This window comes from Diabrotica undecimpunctata, chromosome 10, assembly GCF_040954645.1.
Source record: "Diabrotica undecimpunctata isolate CICGRU chromosome 10, icDiaUnde3, whole genome shotgun sequence".
Classification (NCBI taxonomy): Eukaryota; Metazoa; Arthropoda; class Insecta; order Coleoptera; family Chrysomelidae; genus Diabrotica; species Diabrotica undecimpunctata.
In genome coordinates, this window is record NC_092812.1 from 78,582,106 (window position 1) to 78,609,600 (window position 27,495).

Sequence of the window (27,495 nt, forward strand, 5' to 3'; positions counted from 1 at the left end):
TAAAGACTTTCTCCTTAACTAAATTGTGTAGTCCAAAGGATTAAAATTGACCAAGGAGGCCAATGAAACGAAGCTTCTATACCTCTACCAATTAGTTGATTCTAAAAATGGTTACTCAACCAATTACGACACTTTCTATCAAAGTGGGGTAGAGTTACATTGTACATAAAAAATAAAGATCTTTGCTCGTTTACCAATAAATATTCTAATATCTTGAATAAGTAATTATTTAAAAAATCAATGTACATATCTTCATTTAAATGTGCAGGTAGAATTGGATAACCTCTTAATTTGTTACTTAAAGTTGCTACCCAAACATTAACTTTAAATGAGTGTTGGTAATGTAATACCCTTTTGGCTCGTCTATTCTCATCACACCAGTAGTGTGCATTATGGGAATTAAACATACCTTGTCGCGCAAGGCTGACGTCGTCCATAAACAGAATGCATTTAAACAAAAACTGAATTGAGGGCTGTTCTTTCTTGTAATATTTTACAAAAATGCATTCTAACTGGTAGATCATCTGACGAGAGCTCCTCAACTTGTCTGTAATAATAAGGATATAGCTGCTGTTCTGTATATGTATATAATAGATAAATATAATTTGAATAATATATATATATATATATATATATATATATATATATATATATATATATATATAATTAAAAGTTAAATCATTTAAATCTAAAAGTATTAGGTATTTTTATTTTATCTTTATGCAGTTTTGAGGGTTCATATTAGTAACGTACATATTTGTTGACTGTTTAAAATAACATATTGTTTTTTGTAAATCATCGTTATAAACTGGAATAAATCTACATGCTTATAGACAGATTCCAAGCGTGAAGGGAAAGGGAACCGATATACAAAGACCAGACTAAAATGCAAATACCAACATTCTTAAGATTTGCTATTAAATAGCCCTACATTATTCTAAATGAGTGAGAGCCCCTGGTTTTGGTCGATATTTCAGGAATTTCACCATTATTCAAACAAAATATGTAGGAAGAGATACCGATAGGTGGTTCATCCTAAATATTTTATACTTAATTAAAATACCACTTTATATTCAGTGTCATTGGGCAAAATATGTCGCTTGGGACGATTTTTATTTACTGTTACTTCAGTGTTTCATATTAGCCACAATACTTTTATAATTTTAAAATTACTTTTTCGAGTTATTGTCAGTTAAGATAATAGATATTAAGGTAAGCTTCTTTGGTATTGGAAGTATTAAAAACTTTTTAATCTTTTTTACCATGTCGATATACTATTTAGCTATATATTATTTACTAATTTCGTTAAAAATTGACCAGAGTTTTAGTTTAAAATACTACTAACGCATGGAAAGGAAGATTATAGAGTACTGTGCAAAAACTGGAGAAAAATACAAAGTTAGAAGTAAATGTCAGTAAAGGAAACTCAAAGCTATCAAGCCCTAAAAAAATTCATAATAATATTACCAGATGACTGGGAAACTCAAATATAGGTATGGACAAAAGCCAATTCCAGGAGAAAATTCAAAAATAGTTCACAAGTGGACCTTAAAAAAAACTAAAAAATACCCAACCAAATCACTGCAAACCAAAATATATAAAATACTGCATACAAAGGGTACCCCTACCTCTGTTAAAATAGTCAAAATTTCTTCACTTTCAGAATTTAATTTTTTTTTTCATTTTTTTTACGTTCTATTTGATTAAAAAATAAGGACCAGCGCGGTTTTGAGCTTTAAATTTTTAAAGATGGCGCATCATACAGAAAAACCTGAAATAAATTAGAGATATAGTTTTTGATCAAATATACAAAATAAAAAAAATGGACCTCCAAAAAACACAAAACAAAATAAAAAAAAAATTGGACTGGCAGCCACTTCCAAAAAAAAGTTATACGCTTTTTTCGAAAAAAAAAACGTATTTTTAGGTTGTGTACACTCAACCTACGGGTCTATAAAAATAGACAGATGGCGCTGAATTTTGTTTCTTAATCACGTAAAAAGTAAAAATATGAGAAAATTGAGTCCACCGAAAACCTCTAAAAAAACAGTGTTTCGGATTTTTTAAATTGGCGCACTATACGGAAAAATATAGAAAATAAAAAAACTGGACCTGCAGCCGCCTCCAAAATAAAAAATTATACGATTTTTTAAAAAACAAATACAATTTTAGATTATGTACACTTAACCTACGGATCTATAAAAAATAAATAAGTTTTGTAAAAGCCTTAACTATTCTACCTAAAAAAACAATAAAAATAAAAAATTGACGTTTTTGGTGATAGAGAATGGGGGGAGAGGTGTCGGGCTGAAATCGCGCTGAACTTTTTTTAATAACATAAAAGGTAAAAAAATAAAAAACAATAATTCTAGGGGTATTTTGCCGGGGTAAACTTTAAGTAATACCTGACAGACTACCAAATAATAAAGTAACACCACACTACAGCAGGACACCACACCTATATGGAGTTCCAAAAATTAACAAAAAAAATGTATTCCTTAGACCAATATACCACAATAGAGGTTTTTCTTGTAGCAGACGGTTGATAACAACAAGTCCTATTATACACTTCGTCTAAGGACTAGCAATCCCAGTAAAGTCTTACGTTGTTATGTGATCAATTCTTATTGTACCTTAAACATCATAGTTTTTAAATATCAAAGATAACTCAAAGTTAAACTACATTTAAAGGGTTTTTACCCATATATTTAGTGATTCCGAAAACGTGCTGATGTTGCACGATAGAGTTTTTATTATTATATCTTTTATAAAGTAGATTTTTTTAATAATTTTTTTTTTTCGGAAAAAAAAAGTGGTGAAGTGTTAAAATAGTACATCACACATCATTTGTGAGTATTTAATTTACATCATAATATTATTAACATCCACAAAAAAATTAATATCTTTCCATTCAACTGTTGTGAGTGCTTATCTACCAACTGGTTGTTTTTTTCTCAAATTATCGTCTGTGGTTTTTCATCGCCAGAGGCGGACTTAGTTTCAATGTTTTGGAAGAAACTCCGAAAGAAATCAATAAATGGATAATCTTACTCAAAATTCTTCAAATGTCAATATTACTTCAAAGAATGTCAACAGCACGGTTAAATCATACACAGCAGCGTTAGTTAAAAATTCCATTCCATTACCTAATAGAGATCAAGCGATAGTTTTTCTATCGATAGAAGGTTGCAAAATTCAAGACTACCTCTTACAGATTGCACCAATAGTTAACCCACAAAATATAATATATTGTTCACGTATATCTAACAATCGAGTTTGCATATATTTGAGAGATAAAAAAATTGTCGACGATCTTCTTAAAACTAATGAAGCCATCACAATTAACAACACTCGTCTAGTTGCTCGGCGACTAATTACCCTATCAGAAAGATTGCTAGTATCTAATGTAAGCACCACAATTCCTAATAAAGATATTACACGACATTTACAAAACTTAGGTTTAACACTGCTATCGCCAATGACTTCACTGAGAATTGGAGCTACTGATCAGGCTTACAGCCATATATTAAGTTTTAGAAGATAAATCTACATTTCTCCTCCTATAAATACTCACATTCCTGAATTTATTGAAATAGGACAAGATGGAGTAGTAAGCAGGTTATTTTTAACCATATACAGCCATAATTGTTTCAAATGCAAGCAAGCAGGACATAATGCTTCACAATGTACTGTTTCTGTTTTACCAACTTTGAATATAATACCTACAGTAAGCAATACTCAATCAGGTAGCATATCTCTTGCCCTAACTTTATGAACTCATATTGCTGGAATCACTACAACTTCTTCTTTTAACAGCTCATAATCCGCCAACGCACACATGCACACTCATAATTCGCAAATAAATAAAAACTTACTCCCATATATGTTTGAGTCATCTTCGACCCAAAATTCAGAACTGTCAAATCCACCCCTCTCTCAACCTATCGATGAATTCTGAGATAATCTCAAACGCCTTGGTTGACAATACAAAGTCTGATCCTTCCTTAACACAAAATATTTCACATAAACGTACTGCTTCTGCTGTTTTATCTCCTACTTCTGAGGAGGTCCAATTTGCAATTCCAACTTTAAAACAAAAAAAAAGAGCAAAACAGAAAAAAACCGGAACAAAACATAAAGTTTTCAGACAATATTAAAACATATATAGATAAACACTCTCCTTCCTTTTGTCTTAACAGTCAGCAAATTGAAAGTCTACTTGAATTGCTAAGCATGCTCTGATGTACGAAAAATTGCGTTAGTCTCGGTCTAGCAACCTAGGTTTAAATTTCATACACATGCAGAGAATTGTAGGGATTTTTAGAGGCTACTTCTAGCCTCGTATTTTTTGCAAGTATCATTTTTGTCCAGTATCACCGTTCTGAGATATTTTGGACTGGTAGTGTGTTTTATGGCCCTTCCTCTCCATGACACATTTAGCTGGCAATTTGCGTCCTCTTGTTCTAATGTGAAAGGCTCAAATTTGAATTTTATTTGGATTGTATTTTAGTGAAGTTGAAGTGTCGCTTCTAGCTTAGCCTCTTCTTTACAGAAAGTCTTGTCTTGAACAGCTGTGGCCAGGTCGTATGCGTGTAGAAAATTTTTTGAGTAGGCAGGGGTGGGTTGATCGTTGGTATAAATATTGAACAGCAGTATTTAAGGTAACGAAGAACTGTCTGTCCTGCTATATAGATATTGGATAAATTTCTGTAAGAAATGTATCCAAGTGTTGCTACGCCACTGGTAGCAATTAACTTACAATTCTTAACTTCTACCTAGGTAAATTCTTATGAGAGTCGAAAATGTATTTAAAAGATATGTTTACCCGTAGATTAACTTTCTCCGACCAATTCCAAAAATTTCTCTGTTAGACAAGAATTTAAAAGGTCGGTTTTTACCTACCTCTGTATAGAAATATCCAAGTTGTCCCCCGCCGGTCAGGTATTGAAAATCGGAATTTTAAGTCAGTATAATATTGTACCCCAGCTTAGCTGATTGTTCGCATATTAGTTAGTTTTTAGTTTCGAATTCGATATAATTCGACGCATTTTTGGTTTAAGAGTTTTTAGACTATTGCGTAATCAGTATCAAATTGTATCCCAGCTGAGCTGGTCGCTTCTTGTTTTTAGAGTTTTATCTCGCGCATTGTAGTTATTGTTACATAGCTTAGAGTTAAAAGCTGAACGCTCATTAGTTATCAAGTTTATTCATATATAAGAAAACGTCCTTAGTTGAAGTGATAGTTAGTAGTAATATTTAATCTGTATCAGTGCTTGTGTTTGTAGTGTGTCGTGGACCAGTGTATAGACAGTGATCGGGGCTATTTCAATAAAGAACTTTGCTAAAGGCTAAAACTTTGGCTAGATATTAACTTAATGGTAGTAACATTCAATTATTAAATTATATATTGTTTGAACTGGTTGTGTTTTTATTTCCCACGCCAGTAGGTGGTCCTTTGGATTGGAAGTAATTACAAGACTTAGTACGCTCTAAATGGTAGCAATATAGCCATCCTAATTTGTTGAACAAATGTCCGTTTAATTCTACCAGATATGAGTAGCTTTGATAGATAAATGCCTTTAGTAGTTTAAAAGATCTTTATTGAAAGGTTTACGGTGTTTAAAGCCGCCGATCAATCAAAGACATACATCTATTCTTCATTTCTAAAGAAACTTCTAAATATATACTTCTAAAAAGATTTATATATGATCAGTTTTAAAATCATAGATTTTAGTACGATTCAGTAACGAAGTTACTATAAATATGAGAAAGGCTATTGTGTAAAATTATTTTAAATAGAATCATATGTAAGTAATACAATCTTGTAGATCTAAACAATAATTATCAGGTTTAGCCTAAAAACCTCAAATTATTTGTTTCGTTTATAAGCATTATCTCTGTATACGTGTGGTTAAAAAAAACTTATTAGTAGTTTCCAAATGATGTATTAGTTACCGTTGGGCCCCATTTAGAATAAGTTAGAAAATTTCGCCCATCCGCCATTTTTACTGTTTACCTAATTATTCCACCAAATGTGCTGCTCTTCGAGCAGATACAGTAACTCACTAATAGGGATGGCGGTTTTTGACAAAACACCGGTTTTCGGTTATACCGGTTTTTTTTGCTTACAGTTTAACCTGGCGGTTATAACCGGCCAAAAAAACCGGTTTTTCCAAAAACCGGTTTTCGGTTTTTTAATCCAATAGGTTAGAAGTTTGCACTTTCAGTTTGCTTCTGTATTTATAAAATAAAATAAAATTTGAATTATGGTTGTTTGGAATAATTACTTGAGAATAATTATTATGATTTGGATCCAAAATATTACCTAACCTAATCCTAATCACCGTAAAAACCTAATAACCGGTTTTTACTTTAAAAATAAAAAACCGGTTATAACCGGGACAAAAAAACAACCGATAAAACCGGTTATTGCGAAGTAAAAAAACCGGTTTTCGGTTAAAACCGGTAGGTTTTTCCCATCCCTACTCACTAACACTCACAACTACAGTAAATAATCAATAATTTAAATTTTATTTTTATAAAATTTTATTTTATTAAATACAGAAACAGCATCCTATATTTTTCCACATCTGTTAGGACTTCCTCCTAACAATAAGACCAAAAACTCTACACCCCTCATAGAAAGAATAAAGCTCACAACTTTCGATATGAATCATCTCAATATATCGCTAAATATAAATGCAAACTATCCCCCATGGACAAGTCATACATTATCTATTGACGTAACACTTACCAAGTATCCCAAATCAACTACAAATTCCACAATAATTAAATCTCTATTCATGGAAATTCTAGACCACTATCCTAATTATTTACAAATCTTTACCGATGCCTCTAAAACTCCAAATGGTCACGCTGCTGCCTACTACTGTAAAGAAAATTCTTATAGCATATCGATACCAACCAACTGCAGTATACTAACAGGTGAGGCTACAGCTATTTTGGAAGCCCTAATCTTCTCCGAAAAGAGTAGAACGATGAAGTGCATTATCGTAACAGACTCATTAAATGCATTACTGGAACTGAAACACATATATACCAACAACCCTATTATACAGAGTATAAAAAACGAACTAGAAAAATTTCGATCATTAGGAAAGGAAGCGGCTTTTATTTGGGTACCTTCACATACAGGTATTTACGGAAATGAAAAAGCAGACTAACTGGCTAACAAAAGTCGAATAAACTCAAAACATCCTGCAAAATTGAAGACATATCCGTTCACCGATCTAAAAAACCTGGTTAAAATCCACTGTATTAATACTTGGCATAATGATTGAAATAAATTAGATGTAATTTGCCCAAAAATAACTGATGTCCTGGAGTCCTTTAAATAGAAGAAACCGAGTCATTATTAATCGTTTAAGAATTGGCCATACTGTCTTAATACACAAATACCTAATAACAAAAGAACCAATACCTATCTGCTCCAGCTGCTCTAACCCACTGACTGCGACACACATCCTGCTTGATTGTCCTCAATTCAAGGAAAAAAGAAGATCCCACGGATTCACAGATGATGATCTCGACAGTTCTCACCAAAAAATTTCTACAGTGTTAAGCTATTTAAAAGACATCAAGTTATTCAATTTTATTTAATGTAATATTTCATGTATTTGTTATATCCACTAATAACCCTGCGCGGTTGATGTGGTTTTGTGTTCAAATAAAAAAAAATTATAATGAATATTTTAAGATTTTTGGGTTGAAACTAAAACTGTGAAAGGTTTTTTATCGAAGTTTATTGAAAATAACTAGGAAGGAGCTTTTATAAAGTATTTTAATTAAAAATACATTTATATTTACGTAAACGTAAAAATACGTTTATTTTGAAGTTTCAATTTTCATCTTAGAAATCGTTCTCGAACTGAAAATTAAACAAAATTTGTTTTTCTCGGTAATATAAAAATAATTTACTTTGATCTGCCGATTTGTATTGACAATTCAGACATATATTATGCATTTTAAAGTAGATGACATTAAAACAATATCTGCAGGTGTAGAATTGAAAACAACATCTACATATAGACAGGTGATTTGTCTTTAAAAAGTACACCACAGCTAAGCATGACAGGAGAATTCCCCTGTTAGTAATTTCATTATAAATCATAATTAAAAATAAAAAATAACTAATGATATTATCTCGATATGCTAAGCATTCAGTCTTTAGTTTACTCTCAATATTGACATCAAATCAATTTTATATGTGACTTTAAAACATAAATCTGTATTCTCGTTATGTTATTGACTTACTAGTAGCGGTATTTTTTATTAATTTTTTTAATATCGGTAACCAGATCATACTATATTTTGCCGAGAAATTTGCGATGAAGTTGATTGTATTTACCATAATATAAACAATTTGTTTTCATGATAAGGTCTCGCTGGATAAATTAAGAGCTAAAAATCCTTTGGGAAAAGGATAATTAGTACAGTAAGATGATTTAAACACTTTTCATTCCCATGAAAAGAAGCCTATGTACTTATAGATTACCTAGATCTAGAAAAAACTGCATATTTCTTTAAAATTATCGACTGATAAGCTTACTGAAAGCGATAAGAAAAATCGAAGTTGTCATAAACCAAAGCCTAAAGGAATAAACACACCAACTATAAGTCACATCAGACGCACTGTTTAGCTCCAAATAATCACAATATTGCGAACTGTAAGTTCTAAAGGTACTATAATACTGCTCAAGATGTCAATAAAAATAAATACACTGGCGCAGGATTCCTAGACATAATAAATGCATACTAAAGAATGTGGTATAAAGGATATATCTATAATATAGAAAATTGTGGGTAGAGTAATGCAATGATATGGCTGATTGCTTTGTAATTGACACACCGGAAGATCAGGATTCGGATATAACAAACCCGAAGTCGGGACACCAGAAACCTAAGTACCACAGGCAGCAGTAATGTTACCTCTACCATTCATATTATACAAAGACGGCAAGTTAAGTACGCAAGGACTATGATTAGCCACAATAGGTCTTAGATTAGATCTAGCAAATGAAGTAAGTATTTAGGGAGTAGGTATTTAGGGATGATACTAAACAAGAGTGTGCCGTTTACTTATTACGTGAAATAAATTAGCTGAACTAATAGAATGACGTAGTAAATTCATATTCAAAACAAAGATATAAAACAAACAGAGAAAAGATGCAAAACAAGAGCATAAGGGCAGAATTTTTAAGGTAGACACAACAGACAATATTACGAATAATGAATAAAAACGGGGCGATAAATAGAATAAGTCACCACTCCATCTTTATTTTAAAAAAATTCACAAGTTTTGACAAAGATCAGATAAAATACCCAGGATCGAAAACAAAAAAACAAGGACATCAATAAGACTCCAGGACATGAAGATATAGTACTACAAAGGTGCACAGATATCAAACATATTTAAGGTACATTTCTTATAGATTTTACCGCATACTATACTAATGAATTTTAATTACTAATCTCTAACTAGGCCTCTATATACTTAGCCTGGATGAAAATTGAATAGCTAGACATACTCAAAGCATATATGGAAGACGTGCGATAGACGATTATCATCAGCAGCATCACAGCTCGTTATGAGCCAAAGCATAATGCAGAATTCAGAATTCTCCATTCACCCCTGTTTTAGGCAACTCTTTTCCATCTTCTAGCTCCAATTGATTTTAAACCGTCCTCTTAGTGATACGTCCTCTTGATACCTAAGTTCGATCTTCTTTGACGACAGTTGCACCTTCGTCTTATCTGTTTACATGCCCTATCTATCTAAGGCGGGCTATATCACGAAACTTCTATATAACTTAAAATTGTAGCGTTTGCGCCACAAACCGTGTTTTTGTATTTCTCCATATATTCTTCTTAGAATTTTTCGCTCAAAAAACGTTTAAGTAATTCTTGGTCCTTCTGTTTTGAGTGACCACGTTTCTGCTTCAAATGTTATCACTGGTCTTGTTAGTGTTTTATAGACGGTCACTTTAATTTTTCTGAATAGTTTTGAGGCCATCTATCTTCTCAAGTTATAGTAACACTTATTGGCACTATTCTTATTTTAATTTATTGACTGAAATTATTATCTTAAGTTAACAGTGACCCTATTACTATTATTCTTTTGGAAGTCTGGTTGCTTTACCTAGTACAAGACATGTATTTGATCTTCTGGACATTTATATTTGGTCCAATTCTCTGTGCAGATGCCCTTAATGACCGGAATGCATTGATTAGATACTCTGTGGATATCTATGATGTCGATGTCATCTGTATATCCCATAAATTGTAGAGATTTGTTAAAGGAAGTGCTATTTGTGTTAATCTGGGCCTCTTAAATTACCTTCTCTAAACCAAGGTTAAATAAAAGACACGATAGCCTATTACACTCTGTTAGTCGATTTTTGCAATGGAAGGATCTTGAAATATTCTTATGGGCTCTGACCATGCTCGTTGCTCCTGTGAGTATAAGTTTCATCATTATTCTAAGTTTGCAAATCGGCGTGGGTCTTAGTCTCCTCAAGAACTTCTCTCCAGTCCTCGCTATCCATCGTCTTCCTCCGCCAAGCACGTAGAGCCATATTTCTCATGTCTTCATTGATGTTGTCATGGAACCTTGTACTGTGTCTTCCTCTTCTTCTCTGATCAATGGATATATTAAGGAACGTTTTTCTAGGTGAGTCGTTTTGTGCCATCCGAATTACATGGCCTATCCACCTCATACTTCCTATCTTAACATGTTTTACGATATCTGGTTCCTGGTATATTCTATGAAGTTCGAAGTTGTATCGTCTTCTCCACACTCTATTGGCATTCACTAAACATCCTAACATATTTTCATTACTTTTTGTTAGAGTCCAACCTCTTAACCATATTTTAGGACTGGGCGTATTATTGTTTTGTAGAGTTTTATTTTTTTTATTTCTCTAGTATTCTTTTTAGTGTTAACAAGCGCTTATAGATATACAAATTCGTTCACTGCTTCGATGACGTTGTTTTTTATGACCAGTGGTCGTAGGATTTGTGGTTGCTTTCTTATTTTTATGGACTTCGTTTTGTTAGTGTTTATTATTAAACCCATTTTTGTAGCTGGTTCTTTTATTGCTACATACGCCTCTCGTACAGCGTTTTCCGTTCTTTCAAGAATATTGATTTCATTAGCATAGGCAAAAATTTGCACTGATTTATTATTAAACCAATTTATTTATATTGAACCAATGGTTGTAATTTGTGATATACGTATAATTTTGTCAGAATCAGATTGAACAGTGTACAGAAGAGAGGGTCCTCCTGGCGCAGCCGGTTATTTGTTTTAAAAGGTTCAGATAGTTCCCCCTGAATTCGTACTCTATATTCAACTTTTTCAAGAGTAATTTTTGTTAAATTTACCAACCAATTTATTAGCTAGATATTCTTAGCTCTTTCATTGCTTTGAATATTTCTCTTCTATTCAGAGAGTCGTAGGCTGCTTTGTAGTTTATAATTATGTGATAAGTGTCAATGCCATATTCCAGTGTTTTTTCTAAAATTTGTTTTAGGGTTGCAATCTGATAAATTGTCGATTTATCACCTCTAAAACTAGCCTGGTATTTTCCTACTATTCGTTCTGCATATGGTGCCATACGGTGGGATAGTACTGTGGAAAATATTTAATTCGTTGTATTTAGAAGCGTAATTCCTCTGTGGAGGGATTGGGGAGGGATTTCTGTATTCATATTTCTGTTACAACCTGCTGTAATACCATTATGATATCGTAGCCACCTTCTTTATGTAGTTCAGCTGGAAGATTATCTATTCCGGGTGATTTGTTTCTAGCTAGTTTTTTAACTGCATCTTTAACCTAATAACTGTTTTATTGGGAATATAACATTACATAATTTTTAAGTTCAAGAATCGTTGGTGATTCCTTTTCCCTCTCGTCTGTTTCCCTTATATCATCTCTTTTGTCTTTCAGATTTTATATGTCAGATATATTTCAGATATTAAGTGCCTGATTCTAGTATTTTACCCATCTATTCAATATATCTTTCCTTGTCTGTCTTGTGGTTGCCTTGAATTATTTTCTGTTGATGTAAACTTTCTTATAGAATGCTCTGAATTCTTTCTCTCTGTTGAAATTTTCTATATTAAAATTCCTTATTTAAGTGTTTTCGTTTTTTTAGTTTTAGTCCATTTTTCGTTCTTTCTTAGTCCATTTTTGCAATGGAAGGGTCTTGAAAGATTGTTATGGGCTCTGACCATGCTCCTGTGAATATAAGTTTAATTCGTTGACCAAGATAAAGCGGTATTTGAAATTTTACGACAGACAGGAGAAATTTATATCTATTAACCTGCTATATCTATTAACAGCCGTGAAATTCACGAATATGTAATGTCTCCCTGTCTCCCTTTTTCTAAAGTGGACACAGTGTGCCCAATTTTCAGTCCGCAGGTGTTTCTTTTCATTGCCATATTTCAGCAATTAATTTATGCATTTATTTCAAAAAAGAGTCGTCGCCGTGTGTAAAAACTTTGATAGGGAGATCCGAACCAAGGCTTTGTTATTTTTTCAGTTTTAAAACGGCTTTTTCTTAGCGTTATTTTATCTTTTCGTCGAAGGTTTTCATAACCTTCCCGAGTTAATCTCGTTCTGCGCTACTAGAGTCTCTTATTTTCTTTATTCTTTTGTTGGTTAATCGTCGAAACCATCTTCATTTTTTCTGGCCTTGTTAGATTTTAAAACACCATTAGCCGCTATGTGCATACATGTTTTTATTTAGTCCAAGCGAAATTAATATAATGATATTGGTTTATTTACAGGACACCCGATAACGAGTAAAAACAAGGCAATCGCTTAAGTTAAAATTACTAGAATAGTCTTACCGTACGTCTAGATAATATAGGGTGATGGAGTAATAGTTGGTAAACTACTTAGGGGTTGACAAGGACTGACCTGCAGCATGAAATATTTCGACCATACTCCTGGGTACCGGTCTTTTTGATACGAATTCCTCCACTCCTAGATTAATAGGTGTGGATCAATGCTTCAAGAGGCTGCCGGTTCCATAAGTCTCAACGAAGCCGAGTTTATTAATTTTTTGTGTGTGTCTTTGTTACTTCCCAACTCTCTAAAAACTATCTTATTGACTATAGCCGCTTTATACCCTTTGTTAAAGTTGCATATTTTGCTTTTCCCATTCTTTGTTCCCATTCTCATATAACCAGTGTATCTAATCTGGATCGCTTCCTAATTTCTTTTTTTTATTCATATATTATATATATATATATATATATATATATATATATATATATATATATATATATATATATATATATATATATATTTATATTTGTTGTTCCCATTAATAGTTGTTTTAGTAGTAGTAATTTTTTTTTTTCTATTTTTTTTACTGATAAAAAGATATTATTTGTAACAAGTCATTTATTGTAAATTATAATTAAATTCATGATTTTATTTACGTATCTAGTTTTTTTTAATGAATACAAATTTGATTTTCACAACCCAAAAAGCTTTTTCAAAAAAATTAGATGAAACCAGTCGATAAATTAATTATACTGATACCCTTTTAAGAGCAAAGTATTAAATAAGTTTGTAAATAGCAAAGGATAGTGCATTACTAAGCGTCGGCGTCGGTAGCAAATAGGTCTTCGTGACTGCGGCCTATACTAATCCCAGATTAGCAATGTCGGCGTAACTGCAATACTAATTTGTTGATTTTGCTGGAACGACAGTGAGTTATAGCTCGAAACGCTTACATATGCCGGTAACTCATAGTTAACAACAGAGACATCTAAACAAACGAGCCAGAAATACAGATAGTCAGTGTTGTCGTCAAAGAGGTTAGGTTCAAGTATATTAAAATACATAATTAAATAAAAATATTATGACTAATATGACAATACAAAGAATATAAATACAGGTTTGGAAGGCGAAAAACACAATACACCAAATAATGAATATTCTATAATATCTACAACATTATATAGACCGAGAGCTGGTAGAAAATTTGTGTTATTTATAAAAATATATATTTAACAATATATATTTATTTTTATTTTAATAAACTACCAATATTTTCAAAAAACTGCATTTTTATATTCATTGCATTAAACATGTGTGCAGTTACATGCAGTTAAACATGTACAGGCAAGTTAAATATACAATACACTTGTAATAATATCGTTTAAAATAATAAAAGTATAAAAACTTACTTAACAACCGGTCGCGCGTATTTACCACATACGATAGAGGTTACAACTATTTAAATAAACTGACCTTAAGCGACCAAAATTTTGAGAACGTATTAGCAATAAAAATAGATAAAAGTTCGAGCGCCCACTTCTTATATATATATATATATATATATATATATATATATATATATATATATATATATATATATATATATATATATATACATACACATAGATGTATATGTAAAAATAAACCTGTTTATTTTAATAAAACAACAGAGTGTGTTGTACCTTTCGCACAATAAATAGTATTTATGATTGTATGATTGTTTAGTTAAGTTTCACTGTGATTTAGAAATTATATGACACAATTATCAATTGACAAATTATCTTGTGTCAGAAGTAGCATTCTTCTTGATTTTCGTTTAAGATGAATTTAAACTAATATCTCTTTGCAAGAATACGAGTATGATATTACAGTTCGAAATCGAAAATAGTGAGTATCAATAAATTTCCAAATAAAAGTTGTTAGTTGGTCAAAAATATACTTAACAATGAACATTTTGGACTATCTTTTTCTTTATTTTTATATTATATTATATCGGCAAGAAGTAAAAAATATATATGAGCATCTATGAAAACCAGAGGTTCCTTCACGACATGTACTATTTCATTAAAAGATAATTTGAAGGAGATTTATTTTGATACACATAATGATGTGATTTATCAAAATTAGTACTTACAAAAGACTTTAACGCAAGTGTATAAGAAAACAGAATCAATTGAATAATCTCGGTCATTATTTGAGTTAATCCAGAAATTAAGTGATATAAATATTCCTAACGTTGAAAAGAAAAACTATAAAAAAATAAAAGATGATTTAGTACTTTGAAATTTTAATGAAAAAAAAAACGTTCCAATAACTTTATGGCTCAAGTTCTTCGAATCAGAATGTTTGTAATGTAAGATAAATAAATTCTGATGAAGACAAGATTATGACCATACATTTGTTCCTTGATGGAATAGTACAGAAATCGTTTGAATCAAAAATAATAACATTAGGCTTAGATAATAGTTTTGAGGTATGAAAAATTAATATTTTAGCTAGTTTTTGTGAAACAGGTTGGAATAAACATAGGGAAGCTTACTATTTTAGGTAAATAGGTGGTAGATTTGTTGACTATGTATTTTGGAAAGAAAATTTATTATTAAATGTGAAAAATGATGATCTTCCCCGTCCTTTTTTATGGTGTTGAATTGCAGATCTTAAACGAGATATGTGCAGATTATTAAAAGCATTTGAGATGTGGCTATATCCGTGAATACTTAGAATCACCTGAACTGGCCAAGTCACAAAGGAGGAAGTACTCAGAAGAGCGAAGAAGCACTAAGAGGTACTGACCACTATCAAATCTCGAAAGTTACAGTTCTTTAAATCAGTACAAGTAACTGCCTCATTTCTGCATTTTGACTTGCATGCATATAATTTGTTTTGGCCTGATTGATTTTAAGGCCAATATTTTGAGCAGCTCGTTCTATTTAATTGAATACCTCTATTATTTTGTTCAATTATATGGTTCATTCTTCGTAGTAGCAATTTTTCAAACACCTTTGAGATTGTGGGTAGTAAGGAGATCCTGTATGATATTAATTCATGGTTATCTTGTCCTACTTTTTGTATAATTATAATCTCTGCAGTTTTCCAAAGGATGGGAACATATCTAAGTCTAAAAGATGCATTTATTAGGGTAGTAAGCTTTACTATGGCTTTTCTAGGTAATTTTTTTAGTATCTCACCATTGATCAGGTGAAACCTAGGCGCTTTTTTTTGTATTGATGTTTGTATTGATAGTTTTTAAATAATCAGCGAACGCACCCACTTTCTCTTTAGGATTTCTTCCCCATGTTCTGTTTTTTCGTAAAATGTATATGTTAAACTGGCTCATTTATCTTTCTAGCCGTCTTTGGCGCATTCATCATCGGTTAGTTCTCTCAGGTACTTACTGATTAATTCGTTTTTAATTTTAGCAATTTCTCTTTGCAGCTGTTGCGTGACCCTGTTTAGCTTATTTTTATTTTTAGTTTTTCGAGTCCTCTTTCATAACTTTCGAGTCTTTTTTTTCCTGCACCAACTCTCCAATTTCTTTATGGTAATTGCTTCCTTCTGTTTTTCTTTAGATTATAAGTGTGTTGTTCCATGCACCCTATTCGATATTTATCATAAATTGCTTAGTTTCTCATTTCAATTGTTCTATCGTTTAAACAAATTCGTTGAACTCAACAGTCTCATTTATTTCTGATTGGAAGTTAATCCAGTGCGTAAACTTATTGGTCAGCGCGAGTTTTACTTCAGTGGTAACAACATAATAATGTTGGATAATCATATAATGTTTATTAGAGTTCCATATAGTAAAACTCTAGGGGTAGTTTACCCCCTTCATGGGATTGATTAACTCGAACTCACTGGATACTCATAATTACTTTATTGGTTCTCTAAGTACAATAATAGAGAGAGTACCCAGGTGACAGATGACAACACTAGCTTCGACTGTTAACTCTTAATTCTTAATGATCTATTCCCGTTATTTTCCACGTATTAAACTCACGTGCGTTTGTTTATGAATTAATGTTTTACTAATATAATTTGTATACAATAATAAATAAGCTTTTGATTACATTGCAAATTTCACTAGGTCAGCGTCTCTGTAAGCGTGTTCTAGTTAGACCGATATTTTCAATGTCATAAAGAAACAATCGCATTGAGCAATAAGCAATGATTATTATTATTAAAAGTTAGTAGAAGTAAGGAGTGGTCAGATATAAGCTCCTACAGGGAACCCCAACAGAAAATGATTGTTTACAAGTAAAAATAACGTTTATCCTTTTACATATTTTGTTTATTACATTTTGTTATTAACAAATTTATCACAATTAGTTGTAAGATACCTGTATCAAAGAGTGTCACGAAAAAAGGTTTTTTATTTGCTAATTGCTCTAATCTATGATAGAGTAAGCTATTTCCTGTCCTTCACACCATATTAATTATAACTATGGGCAGAACTACACAAAAAAGGTTTATTAAGTAATAAAACAACTGGAAGGATAAAATAAAAACAATCCATAAATCATTCACTCCTTTGTATGCAATTATTCACCACCGGGCACGAAACTGAGCAACGGGCAGATGATGAAAAACTTAATCTGCATAGGATTAAAAACTTTTTATTTAAAAAAAAACTGTTTTTAATATCCACTTGATCCTGTTTTAGTCAACAATGGCCCCGCAATTCTATTTTAAAAACTAGCGACTGCTAGAATTATAAGCGTGTGAGTTTTGTCTTTTATTTTTTCTTTTGTTTTTCGCAGGTCGAAATAAAAACGAATTTTCAGCTCTAGAAATAAACGATAATTTTTGTTCATTTGGAAAAATATCGAAACAATGGGTATTGGCGGCACAATACTATTTTTGCGCTATTGAAATGTCTGTTTGAACCTTTAGTATTGGTTTTGAGGTTCGCCAACACACTGGTTCAAACTAGTTTGCTACCCTTTTGTTATTTACTTACTTAATTTTTTTCTTGTTGCTGTAAAACATAATAGTAATTTTTAGTAATAGAATTATTAATTATTAAAAATTCCTAAAACTGCTTTTTAAAAAACCTAAATTAATAAATAGGGATGAAAAATGTATAAACAGATCCAAAATGGAAAGTTGATGAGATGTGATTTTACCGTTATGGTAGCTCCCTGATTTATATTACTTTCTAGGATTTTTATTTACGTAATATCTTAATAGTTATATTTAAGATACCTTAATAAAATACTGCATCAATAAAACAACCATTATCTACCAATGTTACGAAGATACAGTAATCTTATTTCTTCATAACGTGTGTAATCAAGTACTTTTGACTTTCAGTGTCCATTCTCTGGCATTATTTAACCACGAGGCTTATTCTCTGCTATTTCCCTTGCGCCCTTTGCTTTTACTCAGCATAATTAGTCGAAGAATATTACACTGTTTTCCCCGCAAAGTATGTTCAAGATATGCTATTTTTACTGGATTTGACGCTATAAAGCAGCTGTCGAGTAGATTCTGCTCTATTAAGACCTTCATTTGTCCGCTTAATCGTCCACGGTATTTTCAGGGTTCGTCTATACAATCACATTTCATAACCCCCCATGAGGTTAATAGTCGATATTTTTAAAGTCTATGCTTCGACACGATCATATGTAACATTTAATCATGTGTTTTTGAAGTTGAAGTTTAAAGTTATCGTTACAAAATAGTGACCCCATTTTTTAAATGAATGCACGAGCTGTCTCAATTCTACATTTTATCTCTTAACCTGGATTTAATTGTTTAGTTTTATAACAACCTAGATATTTTTAATTGAATAATCTTTGTATTTTGATGAGGATAAGCGACTAAACAAATAGGTATTCTGTTTGAAAACAATTAATATAACTGTGTCATCTGCATATCTGATGGTATATATCAGTTTCCATTAATTTTTACACTATATTACAGTTGTGCAAAGTTGTGCACGTTTAAAAAATCTATCTGAATATAAATTAAATAATAGTGGTGACGTCACACAACCCTGTCTGACTCCCTTTAGAATCTTACACTATTTTGTTGACTTCATAATAATACGCACGGCCGCTGTTTAAGGTAAATACAAGAACCTACATATATTTATTCTAAAATAAAAAGAAAACAACGAGAATATTGGACACCAGTTACTAACGAGATTAACTGTGGTTCAACTCGAAAGACTGTTGAGTTTAATATGAATTCTTAATAATCATAGCTCTAGGTTTTATGTATAAGTATATGTATAAATATACTCAATGGCATTAGAAGTGTTACACCTAGAAGGAATAAATTCTTGAACTTAATTTTTTGGCAACAGAATAACAACATTTAAAACATGCTATGATAACAATATCAATGTTTTATCTTTTCTACTTTTTATAAAAATAAAGTTTTACCTTTAAATTTTTTTGTGAAGATACCTATGTGTAAAAACCGGTTTGTATAGAAATTTTTAGTTATTATTCCTTAGTCTAATTGTATTCAGTGTAAGAAAATGCCTCGAGTTCGAAGACATCAAAATTACCACCATGTAAGCGATTTTGACAGGGGCAGAATTATTGCGTATAGAGATATGGGTTTGTCGTATCGCGAAATAGGCCGTCGCGTTAATTGTACGGCAATGACGGTTATGCGTGTCTGTCGTGTGTGGACAAACGAAGGTAGAGGAACACGAAGAAGACCTACTGGTCAACCGAGGCGCACAACAGAGCATCAAGATAGGCGCTTTAGATTACTTGCTTTGCGAGACCGTTTTGCTACTACGCGTCAAATTGCTGACCAATGGTTTGGAGTAGTAGGTAGACCTGTTAGTATGCGTACACTATATCGTCGCATTCGAGCCTTTGGACTGGTTTCATTCCGCCCACGACTAGTGCTTCCTTTGACTGGGGATCACTGTCATCAACGTTTGAATTGGTGCAGAGAACGGCAGCATTGGGTGGCAGAATGGCGTAATGTAGCATTCAGCGATGAATCAAGATTCTGTTTAGGAATGCATGATGGTCGTAGGATGGTAAGACGCCGCCGTGGAGAGCGACGAGATATCGGGTTTGCTGTTGAGAGACATGTACACAGGACAGTTGGAGTAATGGTTTGGGGGGCTATTGCCTATGGTAGCCGATCACCACTTGTGTTTATTCGAGGCAATATGACAGCTGCGCGTTATGTTGATGACATTTTACAAACCACTTTACTGCCTTATCTCGACGGCCGTCAAAACGTTCCTTTTTCAACAAGACAACGCGCGTCCCCATATTGCTCGTCAAACTATGGACTTTCTCCAAGAAGCTGGCGTTAATGTTTTGCCGTGGCCACCCCGTGCTCCGGATTTAAATCCTATCGAACATGTATGGGATATGATGGGAAGGAGACTGTCCACTTTGCACCATCCTCCACAGACTCTGGCACATTTAATACATGAAGTTCAAGTTGCTTGGAACAAGGTGCCACAAGCAGACATCGATCATCTCATTTTGTCAATGCCTAGACGTATACAGGAGTGTATTCAGCTACGGGGTTGCCAAACGCATTATTAATTTTTTTTTGATTCCTTGTTAATAAAAATTCTTGAAAACGTTATCGTTTCATTCTTGATATAAATCTACCATGTTGCCAAAAAATTAAGTTCAACAGATTATTCCTTCTGGGTGTAACACTTCTAATGTCACTGAGTATATATATATATATATATATATATATATATATATATATAATTGATGGTCTCGATATTTTGTAAATCAACTAAACTGTATTAAACTTTATTTTATATAAACAATCACCAGTAGTTTAAACAAATAGATTAAAAACTACTGTCAATTTCGACGGGACTATCGAAGAGATTCGATTACCTCTAAGCCGGATATAGGATATTTTTTCTATTTCTACTTTGTACAAATTTCAACAGACAGAAAGTTTCATTGCGTTGGGAATAATATACTTCAATTTGATGAAACCAACTTTCTTATGTACGCTTTACCTAAAGTGGCAGGAAAGTTGAGGATTCTATTCTGAACTTTTTTCCATTAAACTGACGCAGAGTATTTGCGACATTCTTGCAGTCACGCGGATGAAATAAACGGTTGGTATATAAATCTGTCTCTTGCTGTTGCTTATGCTATTTATGCAATTAAAAAAATAAAGTCCTTTAATGTTCTTTCATGTTTTGAAAAGACAGCTAATTTTTCATAGAGCAGGCGACTTTAAAGCAAATTGGATTTAAGGCATGTTTAACTGACAGTTGAAGTAAGCATCTAATAGGGAAAGAAGGTTTTGGATTTGGGATGTATAATACAGAAAAATAGATAATTATCGGTAGTTTTAAGTCATTAGATTCTTATTGAGAATTAATTATTTATAAAAAATGTAAAAAAGTGGTTGCATTGTTAAACTCTATATACTTACTATTCTAATTTATATTTAAATAACGCTTTTATTTTTATAGCACACATTGCTCTGACTAGATTAAAATGTCATGTGTCTTTAGTAAACAAAATGTTTTTTTTGTGCATGTGAAATTTTAAAACTACTGTATAAGAAAGTGTGAACCTATTATTTTAGGCAGAGATTTATGCAATGTTACATTGTCCAAGAAAATGAACACAAGGATTTTCGAACTGAAGGGAATTAATATAAGCACCGGTTTTCAAGCGGCCATGGGGACTCTTAAAAGCCCCAAGAGTGGACTCTAGGCTTGGACCGCTGAGAAGTACTTGGCAGACTTCTTCTTCTTCTTTTTGTGTACACATGACTCTGTCTGTTTTTCAATGTGCCTCCAGTAAATTATCCCATGGTTTTCGTGGTTTTTTCACTGATCGTCTCCCTATTGGGGAACTATTTTGATAATTGGCTTATATGATTGTTCAATTCTACTCTTCTATTTCCTACCATGTCTCTGTGTGAGGTAGTGTTTCTGCCGCATATGTCATTATTGGTCTGATGACTGTTTTGTTAGTTCTGTCTTTCATTTTTTTCTGATATTTTTATTTCTCCATATTGTTTCATTCAGGCAACCTGCGGCTATGTTTGCTCTATTCACTTTATCTTGCACTTCTGTTTTGAGCTTTCCGTAGCTAGATAGTGTGATGCCCTAATTTGCATCTTAGTAGATTTGCTGTTATAAACATGCATTTTATCTTTTTTGGGTAAATTAACCTGTTAAATTTTCTGGCTGGTATATTAAATTGGTACAGCGTACGTTGTAAACCATCTTCACTTTAAGACATTAGTATTGCGTCGTTGGCATAGGTGAATATTTTAAGTTGTTTTTCTCCCATTTGGTATCCTTTTTTAGTTCTTACTTTTTTATTCGTGATCAGGTTAAACAATAGAGGACTCAGGGAATCCCCTGTTCTATCTTATTGCCAACTTTAATTAGGTCAATTAATTCTTTTTCTACTTTTACTTTTATTGTGTTGTTCTGGTAGATATTTTTGATCATTTGATTATTCCTAGAGGTATCTCTCTTGCGTACAATAAGTGGAATAGGTCCTTTCAGTTGACTCTATTAAATGCCTTCTTAAGGTTGATGAAAGATAAATATACTGAATTTTTGTGTTCTAATGATTTCTCTTGCACTTGACTCTTTGGTTTTTCCTGACCTAAAACATTGTTATTTTTAAGATAGTATTATAATTTCATTCAGTTTATTTGTTATTAATTTGTTTGTTAATTTTAGTGCTGTATTTAATAAATTAATTCCTCTGTAATTTTTCGGGTTCGATTTGTCTCCGATTTTTAAAGAGAAGAATTAGGATGTTTGATCTTTATTCTGGTGGTATTTTGTTTTGTTCTATTATTTTTTGAATTAGATTTAATAGTTGTTTTCTATTTTTTAATTTCCCTAATGCTTCCTTTACCTTTCCCTACTCAATGTTTATTTCTTTGTTTATCGTTACTTCTGGTGTTGGTGGTTACCCATTATCGTCACCTTTCAAAAATAGAGATCGAAAGTAATCTGCCCATGTATATTTCTGAATGTGTTTCGTTTTTATTATTTTGTTTATCTTTTTTCTTTGTCCTCTAATAATTTTCCATATTTTAACTGTGTTTCGTAGTAGTCATGTTCCATCTGTTTTGAGAAGATCTGTCAGTATTACCTTTTTATTTTTTCAAATAAAATATTTGTTTTATTTCTGATTTGTTTATAGCGGTTTCATGCCTGTTGTGTTGTGTATTATAAAATATTTTTTTCTTTTCTTTAGATTTTGTCTTCACTCTCTAAACTATGGGGTTTTCTTTTTTGATATGTTAATATTCGTTGCTGTCCTATCTTTAAGTAATTGTGTTGCTGCGTCAGTTATATTAGTTTTGTGACTTTCCCCGACGTTATGGTTTTCTAATATGTCATTCTCAGCAATCTTCTCTTAGCTCAGCAATATTCTTTTTATGTATAACTATTTCGTTGATTTCGTATTTAGCTCTTCGACTCTGATTTTTGTTTGTGTTGGTGCCGCTCTCTTGGGTGTGAAGTATTTCATGATGATTTTTATTTTACATAATATTATGCTATAGTTGCTACATACATCTGCTTAGTTAAGGCATCTTACGTAGATTATTTTTTTCTGGATGTACACATATATCTGTTGGTTGTTAATCTATCATAGATCTTTGTACACAGGTGTTATTAAACGTATATTTGTGTTGACAGACTTGCGGAACATAACTTTATCTGGTATAAGTTCCAGGCCACTGGAGAATACAGGGTAATGAATGAGCTGAAGTACTTGCCAGAAAAGGATCAGCAATACAATACGTTGGTCCAGAGCTGAAAATAGATGTGCCAAATAGTGCCTTCCGCGACAGGAAAAAGCCTGGATCCGAACACAATATAACTCTTACTGGAAAAATATATATCGACAAGCACATGGAAAAATGTATATTGGACTAACTTACGCTAATAGGGCTGAAAAGCTGCGGAAAATAAGTAGAAATCAGCTCCGATCCATAACAGGCTTTCTTACTTGATATACGTCAGACAAAGGACATCTGTCACCTACAATGGAGATGTTGTATGAAATTTAACACATTAATTGCCATTCACTTTTTACAGAAATTGATAAGAAGTTATTATTTCAAGTTTAATATATTTCTAAAAGTAAATTTTAATTGATTTTTTACTATTTCTACTTTTTTTTTAGATAAAAATCGTTATTGTAAGTATCCAGCCATCGTTGCCCGTCACAGCCACAGCGCTACTGTAATAATTACAGTTTCTTCCTTTCAGACTACGAAAATGCATAAACGGGACCCTAAAGCCGGAATCTCACACAACGTGAAAAGGCGCTCTCCGCTGGTTTATGTCAGTCAAGAGAAATAGAAAATAGATAATAGTGAAAAGAAAATAGAATACGATTGGTAGCCTACGTTAGTGTGAAATTAATAAATATTTACTTTTTTATATGTTACCCGTGTCCGCTCTTGATTGAGGGTTTAGTTTAATTTTGTCTGCTCTACGCAACTACTGTTGGTGGTAAAAATTTTAATGTTAGGTAATTTATTCATTGTTAAAAATTTCAATATAACTTCGTTAGGCCATTTCATAGTAAAACTACCAAGACACTGACCGTACTTCTGCCTAGTCGCATCGGAAGGGTTGGAGGGATTAGTACCTGCAGTGAATTAGGTTCTGACCGTCCTTTGAACCGTGCTCAGTTACTGAAAAACGCGTGTTTAATAATTACACAGTTTTGCCCTATCCCAGGGACCGTAAACCACAAATATTAAGGAAGAAAATGCTATTACACGTTGCGTTGGTTCCAATTTTTGCATTGTGTCTCATTTATTATGTATTTTCTGTTTCTCTTCGCCGATGAAGAACGCCCCTCTACGTTCTGTTAGGTCCCGGTTTAAGACTGGTCATGCCGCGCTTTATTGCTTTAGTAGATATCTTACATTTAGATATGAATTTGATTAAAATGTGTATGTACAATTTCACGAAACTAAAGCAGAATATTATAGAAATAGGCTATCATGTACTGAAAGTATAGATTTAGTGATATAAGCAAAAAGCGTCGCAGTATTTTATCTCATACTGAAAGTAAAGATAAGGTACACAATCCTCATCAAGAACTGAAAATACAACAAAATGGTTCAAATGTGAAGGTCGACAGCAGAATATCATTTCATATATGTACTTAATTTGCAGGTATTATGGAAACCATTTGTTTTGATAAATTCCTTAAGATTTTTATTTCTTGTTAGTGCCGAATGAAATTTTTGAAACCACAGTTTTTCAAACAAATTTAAAATCTGAAAAAGTGCTTTAGAATAATACACTGGGAACACTCTCACGCTTAGGTGAGTGGAAGCCGACGAATAAAAATGAAATAATATTTTTTTGGTAAAATTTTCTACATAGATCTATAGACCATAGAACTAAGGATTTTCCCGTGATATTCGTTTATACAGGTATTTAACAACTGCTTTTGATAAATTAGGTGATAATACTATGTATTGCGCAAAATATGCAAACGATTAAACTTACTTTTTTACTTATAAACCATATATAAACAATGCAAGATCGCTATTTGATTTTAAATACTAAAGGTGAATACCCCTAAATTATATGAAAAAGTAACAAAATTTTACTGAAAAAGCTAGAAAAAATAGGGTTTGTAAAGTTATTTTTGTTAATCTGTTGCTTAATTATTGCAAAAATAGCTTCAAAGGTTGACTTTTTGACATTGATTAATAACTTTTTTAAAAATGCACAAAAAACTTTGATTTTGCTTGAGAATAAGGACAATATCACATATCACAACAAGTTTTATTTAACTGTTATTGCAAAATTAAAATTGTTTATCCTAGAGAGCTTTTATATACAACGTTATTATGCGTAAACTATTAGGTTTACATAAATTCTGAAAGCATTGAATTGACGAGAAAGGCTTATTTTATCAAGTTAAATTATTTAATGAATAAAAAGGTAAATATTATAAAATAGGTTTTTAAAACTTCTGCGATTTTAAGCTCATAAACAATTAAATAAGAAGCAATTAAATTCAGAAGCAATAATATATACGAAGATATTTTTTTTTGTAATCGTTATTTTGGCATTTTTACAGGAATTCCAAAAAAAAAACAAAACATTCTATGACCCTTAAGACACGAGTTAGCCCTTTTTATTAAAAAATTAATAAGAGTTTTGTTTATAAAGAATATGCAATTCAAATAGAATCATTTGAAGGATTACGAGTTCAAGTTTAGACAAAAAAATTTATAAACAATTCCTTTAATAATGAGCCATGATCCATGATGCTCCAAAGATAAAGAGTTTAAGAGCGAAGCGATTTCAGAACTTCAAAAACTTCATGCATTCATTCAAATTGATACAAATCGCAATATATCCGGTTTTAATCAACGAAAATAAATTTTTTTGCTTGGTGTACCTTGTGGCATAGATAATAAAAATGTATTTAGTTAATTTGTATATTGTTTATTTGACCGTGAAATTTGTTTAAACAATTTAAATAAATATTTATTTTTGAAAATTTGACTTTTTGTTATTATTATAAGCAGAAAAGTTTATGAAATAATAAGAAACTTAAAGATTTATGTATTATAGTTATACCTTTATAATATTTTTTAAAAATAAATTTACAAAATTATTTTTTTTTGAAAATCAAATCTGTACGTGTTAATTTTTCTTGAATTATGTTTATTATTTTTAAAATTACTTTTTTTGTCTATTTTGTTTTTCAGTCAACAAAAGTAATTGTAAAAATAATAACCATAATTTAAGAAAAATTAGCAAATATATTTGATTCTCAAATGAAAATTTTATTTTTTGTAATATTTATTTAATGTTAATATTTATATATAATAATAACGGATTTATTACGGCTGTCGCCGCTTCTCCGCCCCCAATTTCCATCTTTTTCTGTCATATGCAGTTGCCTCTTCTAAGTCTCTTGCCGCCATTGCTTCATCAATATCGTTGCGCCAACTTCTCCGTGGTCGTCCTCTCTTTCTTCTTTCAGGAGGGATCCATTCCAGTACTCTCCTAGGCCATCTGTACTCTGGCATTCTTTTAACATGTCCGAACCAGATTAATTGTTTTCTTTCTATGTCATCATTGATATTTCTCTCCATTTTCATTTCGTTTCTTATTTGTTCGTTTCTAACTCTCTCCAGTTTCGATCTACCGCAGCTTCGTCTCAGATAATCCATTTTTGTCGTCATAAGTTTGTTTCTATTAGCTTTGGTGACGTCCCATACTTCCGAACCGTAAAGTGTAATACTTTGAACTATACTACAATGTGTTTTTTGGTTTCTCGTCGAATTGTTTTTTGCCAGAGAAGAGAGTTTAAGGCACGGGTCGCTGCTCTGCCCTTGTTTATTCTTTCCCTGATTTCATCTGCGCTATTTCCCTTCTTGTTGAAAATGACCCCCAAATATTTGCAGGATTGCACGCCTTTGATTTTGTCGTCTTCCAAGACTAGGTCACATATTTCATCTGTTCCCACTGAGAGATATTCACATTTTGTCATATTCATGTTTAGACCTGCCACCTCATATTCTTCTTGCAGTTTTCTTACCATATAGCTAAGATCGTAGCTGTCTTCGGCAATTACTACCTGGTCATCCGCAAAGAAAAGTGTATATAGCTTGTTTTCTTCCACCGTTATTCCCATGTTTCTACATTTTTTATTGTTTGAAAAGGAGAGGTGATTTCTTGTCCCATTTTAATT

At 32.0% G+C, this 27,495-nt stretch overlaps 1 protein-coding gene across 1 annotated transcript in view; it reads left to right on the forward strand.

Annotated features, from left to right (window-relative positions):
- The window catches only part of LOC140451778 (lachesin-like), a 652,628-nt gene that overhangs the window by 93,672 nt on the left and 531,461 nt on the right, over positions 1–27,495 (forward strand). The gene's annotated exons all lie outside the window — the stretch shown is intronic.